General features: G+C 31.2%; 1 long non-coding RNA gene across 1 annotated transcript; it reads left to right on the forward strand.

Moving 5' to 3' along the window:
* The first annotated feature begins 4,030 nt into the window (after positions 1-4,030).
* On the forward strand, positions 4,031-6,614 carry LOC126725769 (uncharacterized). Its single transcript, XR_007655583.1, has 2 exons — positions 4,031-4,614; positions 6,267-6,614. It is a non-coding gene; the product is annotated as an uncharacterized LOC126725769 (long non-coding RNA).
* Positions 6,615-6,843: the final 229 nt, after the last annotated feature.

Here is a 6,843-nt window from a genome sequence, read left to right on the forward strand (position 1 = left end):
ACCACAAGCACATGTATACATGTTGTTTCTAATTATGCAATTTGGATGCTCGGCTGAATTTGGTCACGCCACGTGACATAATTCTTATAGAGAGCTTATCACCTACCGTTGTTGCAATCTGTGCAATGGTGGTAATATTGATTGAAATGGAGGTGGAGACCATGTCTAAGACGAGAATTTGAGAAAGAAATACCACTTTTGTTGGTGGAATGCTCGAGTATGTTACAAGACATTTTGTGATTTATTGGAGTTCTTGGGCACAGTTTCTAAATTTTTTTACAAATAACATTTTGATCATGTTCTCCTAGTTTTTCTATGTTTTGTTTTGTTTTGGAAGGAGAGAGATATAAAATTAGAGCAAAGATACATATTTGTCCCTATTTTTAACAGAGATGGGTTACGGGAGACAAACAGAACAAATCTCAAGTGGGCAAATTGACATTTTTAAAACCACTAATAGGTAAAGTGATTTTAGGTCAAATCACATGTGGATTTACTACAATTACCCCTTAAAAAATAGTATGACTATCTAAGGAAATTTCTTCTTACTAATTAATTGGGTAAGGATTTTTTTTTTCCTTAGACATAAATATTGTTTATTAACGTTACTCCTTGTACTTTTGTGAAATTGTTCATGTTATTAAAAACAAAATGAAATTATTGTTAGCAATAAAAATTAAAAAAAAATTAAAAAAAAAAGGGGGTGTAAAAGGGCATGATAGAAAATTCATGGAAAATGGAAAGTTTTTAAATATAGGACCTTTAGATAGGAAGGAATATATTATTGAACAGTTTCACATAAGAAAGGATCAAGATCAAAATCATATTTATGTTTTGCGATTATCACTAGTTTTTCACACTTTGAAAAAGGAATTGTCAATTGAAGAACTCTCCTAAAATGAAAAAAATTATTAGCTTGTTGGATAAGATAGAAAGCCTATGACTCAAATTCCATTTAAAAAGAAAGAAAAATAAACAAAGACTCCCAATAAGCTTAGGAGCTTGGATTTAGCCTTAAGGTCAATGTAAATAGGATTATTGTACCGTACAATTATCAGGTGTTGTTAAATTCTTTTAAAAAGATAATGAAATTTTTTTTAAAAGGCTAAAAAGTAAAAGGTTAAATGATTCATTTTTTTTTTTTTTTTCCTTTTACTATCTTAACTTTTATATCTCACACCAGATAATTGCATGTCCAATAGCTATTAGCCTATTAAACCGAATTCAAACCCTAAGAGATCTACTAAGTGGCCGACAAGCTCATCTCGTGACTCAATGGCCAATCAAGTGTCTCTTTCTTCTTTTTCTTTTTTCTTCTTCTTTTTTTATTTTTTTTATTTTTTATCAACCAATCAATTATTCAATACCTATTTCAAGGAAACTTCGAGAATAACTTTATAAATTTTGTACAAAGAGTATGCTTTTGACTCGATACAACTTTGGATTATTTCTCATTTTATGAAGTAGGAGAATCAATAGTAGGCAAGCTTTTTCTCGAAAAATAAAAATAAAAATAATAGGCAAGCTCATTTAATGTTGCCATGTCTTGTCATACAGGCATACATGAAAAAAAAAAAAAAAAAAAAAAAAAAAAAAAAAAAACATATCTACTCTTCAGGTAATCATAGTCTATTGTACTACTTAATGATGCCTCAAATAGTGGTTATGGGCTTATGGCAGCTTTGTTGACTTGATTGGCCAAAGAAACGTACCTATCTTCGCAAGAAAATAGAGAATTTCATATCTTCACCCTTTTCTTTTCTTTTTCAATAGAGCACTATAGATAAATTCAAAAAAAAAAAAAAAAATAGAGCACTAGAGATCTTTCTCATCATGTGTTAAATGTCAAATATTTGACATTTGATACATCAAACACTAAAAATGGTCCTTCATGAGATGTGTTAAATGTCTCAAAATTATGAGACATGCTACAGTACACTCTCAAATATGAGAGCGTACGGACAACAATGCTATAATTTTTTAGATTATTTTATTCACTTTTCTCTCTCCTCCCAACACATCTCTCTCTGTCTACAACACAGCTCTCGCTCTCTCCTCTCTGGTCTCCATCTCTCCGTTGCTCCCTATTTCTTTCTCACTTCTTTTTTTTTTTATCTATCCATCTCTTCGTCTCTACGCCTCTCTCTCTCTCTTTTTTTTTTTTTTTTCCTATCACTATCTCTCTCTCTCTTTCTTTTCCGGTCACGAAGAAGGCGATTTCGATCTAAAGCAGAGCTCACCGATTGAAGTCGCCAATCAAACCTCTGCTCGCCGATTTGAAGCTCTGCTCGCCTAGGGGTAGTCGCCGATCTTTGCTCGTCGTCCTCCACAGCTTTCGCCGTTCTTTGTTCGTCGTCCTCCACAGTTCTCGTTGCTGATATCACCGCTGATGGTTGGTTGAGTTTGGTCATTGATTGATCTGTTAAGTTGGGGTTTTGTTGAAGATTTTGAGTCTTTTTTTTTTGAGGTTTTTGAATTTGGAATTTGTTGGAGGATCCGGTGATTGTGGTTGTAGTTTGTGGCGGTGGTTGTAGCGGTGGCTGTTGGACCTGGTGGCGACTGCTACTGGCTATACATTTGTATATTTGCTGAGTTTTTGGTAAATATATTATTTTAATGGGTAAAAAATATTATTTTAATGTATAAAATTGAAGAATAAAATATCTGATAAATAAAATATTATAAAATGATGTGCTAAAATGATAAAATAGATTTTTGATATATAAAATGATATTCTTTATGAAAAAGCTGATCATAATGCTCTTAGCGCCTTTCTTCTTTTCTTTGGAGAGTGTGGGACAGTTGGCGGTGGAAGTGGCAAATAAAGACATCTTGTGTTTACACTTTACAATTGTATAATATTTTATATTCTACTACCTAATGATGCCTCAAATAGTGGTTATGACAGCTTTCTTGACTTGATTGCCCAAAGAAACGTATCTATCTTCACAAGAAAATAGATATCTTCACACTTATCTTTTTCAACATAGCACTTTAGCTTAGGGCCTTTCTTCTTTTCTTTTGAGAGAGTGGGACGGTGGGTGGCGAAAGTGGGAAATAAAGGCATGTATGTTCACTCGGTCACTCCATTGCTCGTGAAAACATAATAATAATAATAATAATAATAATTAAAGTGCAAAATGGTCTGAATAACCGTGTTTTCAAGATATTTATTATTAAATTATTTTTAAAAATTATGATATTATTTTCATGATAAATATAAAATTTATAATTTTTTATAATTTGTATCTTTTTTTATAAAAATTTCTAAACATATTTAATAAATCAATGCTATTAGATATTCGTTAACTTTTTCTAAACTAAAAACCTAAAATAAAAACTCAACCGTCTTAAAATTTGTTTAATATTTTATGGTATTTCTGTACAAAGTTAAATCCCCTGCCCATTATTATAATGATTGAATTTATTAAGCAAAAATGAAAATACAAATAAATGTATTATTCAATTTTTAAAAACAATTCTTTTACTATCACATATTTTTACATAGTTCAATGGCATATATGATTGTGGTTAGTACACACTCACTTTTAGGTGGATTCATAATTTTTTTTTTTTACCATTTATGATCACACTTTATATATTAGAGTTGTGAGAAGAATTATTATAAATTTCAAAGCAATGCTATATTTTTTATTTTTTTATTATTATAAAAAGGGTATAATATAATGTTAAAAACTCAAAACATATTCGATTATCTTTGGATAAATCTCTCAATTAGATTAGTAATGTAACCCTTGTTAAGAAGAAAGTCGCCTCTAACTTTAAGTTATATATATTAAAAGTTTTTAAAAGAATTAACTAAAAGAACATATATATTCCATAAATAAATAAAACATAAATACTTGGCATCCTTCACGAAATTTCCTTGAATTTTCCTAGTAACTAAAGCCAAACACCCAAAAACAAAAAGAAATAATAATAATAATGTCCTTAAAGTAAAGTTACTCATTTGACTACCTTTTCATGACGCGGAAAAGCATAAAATCAAGAAAGAAGAAGAAAAAGAAGAGCTGGAAAGGTGTATCAGTATGACGTTTCCTCAAAGACAATTTTCTTAGCACATCTCTGAAAACTGTCTTGTGTTTACACTTTACAGTTGTATAATATTTTCTTAGCATCCCTTACGAAATTATTTCTCCAAAGTTTCCTGAAAGTTACAGCTTACAAAAAATCGAAAAAGAATTAGGAAAAATAATATAAAATCGCCGAATACTTATATTATTCGTTTTCTCTTTTTGAGTCTTTACAAGTGAACTACTCGCATATGATAATAATGGCCCGTTTGGTTCCACTTTTTCAGTCCAAAACGGGCGTTTTCAAAAAAGCCAAGCCACGTTCTGCGTTTGGTAAAGTTCAAAACGCAACTTTTTTATAAAAGTTGCGTTTTGAACTTTTAGGAAAGCTGAAGGCAAAACGCGCATAGAAAATGCACCTTCAGCTGTCCATAAATCAAAACGCGCATAGCGCGTTTTGTTATATTACCGTTGCATGAGTTGAAAGACCGAAATACCCACACGCCCCTCATCTCTGATCTCTGCTCTCCATTTCGCATTTGACGCCTCCATCTTCTTCTCTCTGCGTCGTTCACTGTTCGTAAGTCTCTCTACTCTCTGTCTTTTTTCTTTTTGTCTTCCTTTTCTTCTTCCGCTTCGTCTTCCTCTTCTTCTTCTTTCTTTCTTTCTTTCTGGTTCTTCCTCTCCGTAAGTCTTTCTGTAGTTTTGGATTGTGGTTTGTTTTATGGGTAATGATTTTTCTGTGTGTTCTTTGGGTTGATTTGTCATGGGTATGGGTTGTTTTGATTTGGACCGAATCAGGGTTGATTCTCATGGGTCTGATTTGGGTTTTTTTGGTTTTGATTTCTCTGTAATAGCTATGCTTTCACTTTAGGCTTCTATCTTGTGCACATATTAATGACCATGTGACTGGTAATAGTCCTGCTGGTAATTTTAGTGTAAAGACTATTAATTTGTACAAGTTATATGCATTTGAAAGTTTTTCTGGTTAAAAGTATTCTCTGCAATGTGTAATGAAATATGTTTTAAGATGATAATATATAGGAATTGTTCTTAGAAACCATTTCTTCTTGAACTAAAAAGTGGATATGTAAAGTATCCACTATTGTGTCTAATGTAATTCCTGTCCTGTGTTATGGATATTATATCTAAGGCTGTGATTGGCGCCCTATATCTAAAGGGTTGGATTGGATTGAATTGAATTGACTATTTTCTGTACTGTGCTTGGAAAATTCTTTGATTATATTAAATAGAGAAAACATCTTATTGAATTTTTTTGCTGGTGGATTGTGGGCGGTGGTAAATATTGGAGTTTTAACTGTGAATTTCAAAAATGTTGCATGTGATCTGAGTTTGTAGTTTGATGCATCAGCCTCTAAGGGTCATACTTTTTTCCTGTCTGTTCTGCTTGATTTGGAATTCTTTTAATGTTATGTCACATCAGCGGCTGTTATTTACATGTTACCTAACTTATAAGTTGAACTAGCTTTGGCAAACCAGATATTGGTTCTGAATCAATGCTAAAATAGAAAAACTAATTCAACTTGGAAGTTAAGAACTGGTTTTAGTTTCTATTTGGTGTTTTTGAACTAGACATAGCAAACTCAATAACTTAAGAACTAGTTTGCGAAACATCCCCTTCATAAGATTTGTTTGTTTCATGTATGAACCACTACTTTGAATTAGCAAATTCTGCAGTGTAGCACCCAATTAAGTTTCTTCTAACCATGAAATTCCAGTAGATTACCATTAAATGTATGGTTTTCACTTCAGCAAGTAGGGTCCTTTCCAAATCTCCAACTTTTTTCTAAACCTGTGTGGAAAATGTATAACTACACCTAAGTTAGGTTAGGAGAACATAATTTGTATGGACACTTCGAATTTTGGGTCTTCAATAAGGAAATTAATGGAGATAGTAGATACAATGATTAAGAGGAGAATAAACATTTTGTCTACAAGAAACTAAATGGGTAGGTGAGAAATCTAGATAAATTGAAGCTCAAAAATTTTTCAGAACATTGTTTGAGTGGAGGTTTGCTCCAGGAACATATCCTTTCTCTAAATTATAATCACTGTAATCTTAGAAGTAAGCTTAGCTGTGTTGTTCATCTAGTATACCCCGTGTATTTGATGCATTATATTTTATTTGCAAACCTTATTACTTACTACAAAAAGAGAGCTACAGAAGCTTACCTAGATGTTTAGATAATACTGCTTATGAAAATTTTAAAGAGGTGAAGATGAGCAGAAAAGGCTGTCTGGGAGGTAAAGGCTTATGATGGGGTGATGAAGGATGGAGAGAGAATATTTATAAAACTTGCTAAGACAAGGGAAATAAAAACAAGAGAATTGAAGTGTGTCAAGTGCATTAAGGATGAAGATCAGAGAGTGTTTGATGCATGAGGCAGTGAGAAGACAGATTTATTATATTTTATTTGATTTTAAGTATCAAGGGCAATTTTGTGTTGTACAATTTAAACTTAGATTATTGATATGTATTTTATATGTTTTTACATTTTTATGTAGTACAATTTAAACTTAGATTATTGGTGTATATTTTATCATCTTTTTACATTTTTATTTTGTGCTTCATGTTGATGGAAATTATTTAGATTTAATTAATATTATTATTATTATTGTTTAGTAAGTATATGAAATAGATGATTTATAATAAGTATGAAATAAACTCACATCCACAAAAAAAACAAAAACAAAAAAAAAAAAAAAAAAAACAAAAAGTTTGAAATATCCCTTATATATACATTGTCTTTTTTGGTCATTTAGCCCTCAAAAAGCCACTTTTATCAGC

This window comes from Quercus robur, chromosome 5, assembly GCF_932294415.1.
Source record: "Quercus robur chromosome 5, dhQueRobu3.1, whole genome shotgun sequence".
Classification (NCBI taxonomy): Eukaryota; Viridiplantae; Streptophyta; class Magnoliopsida; order Fagales; family Fagaceae; genus Quercus; species Quercus robur.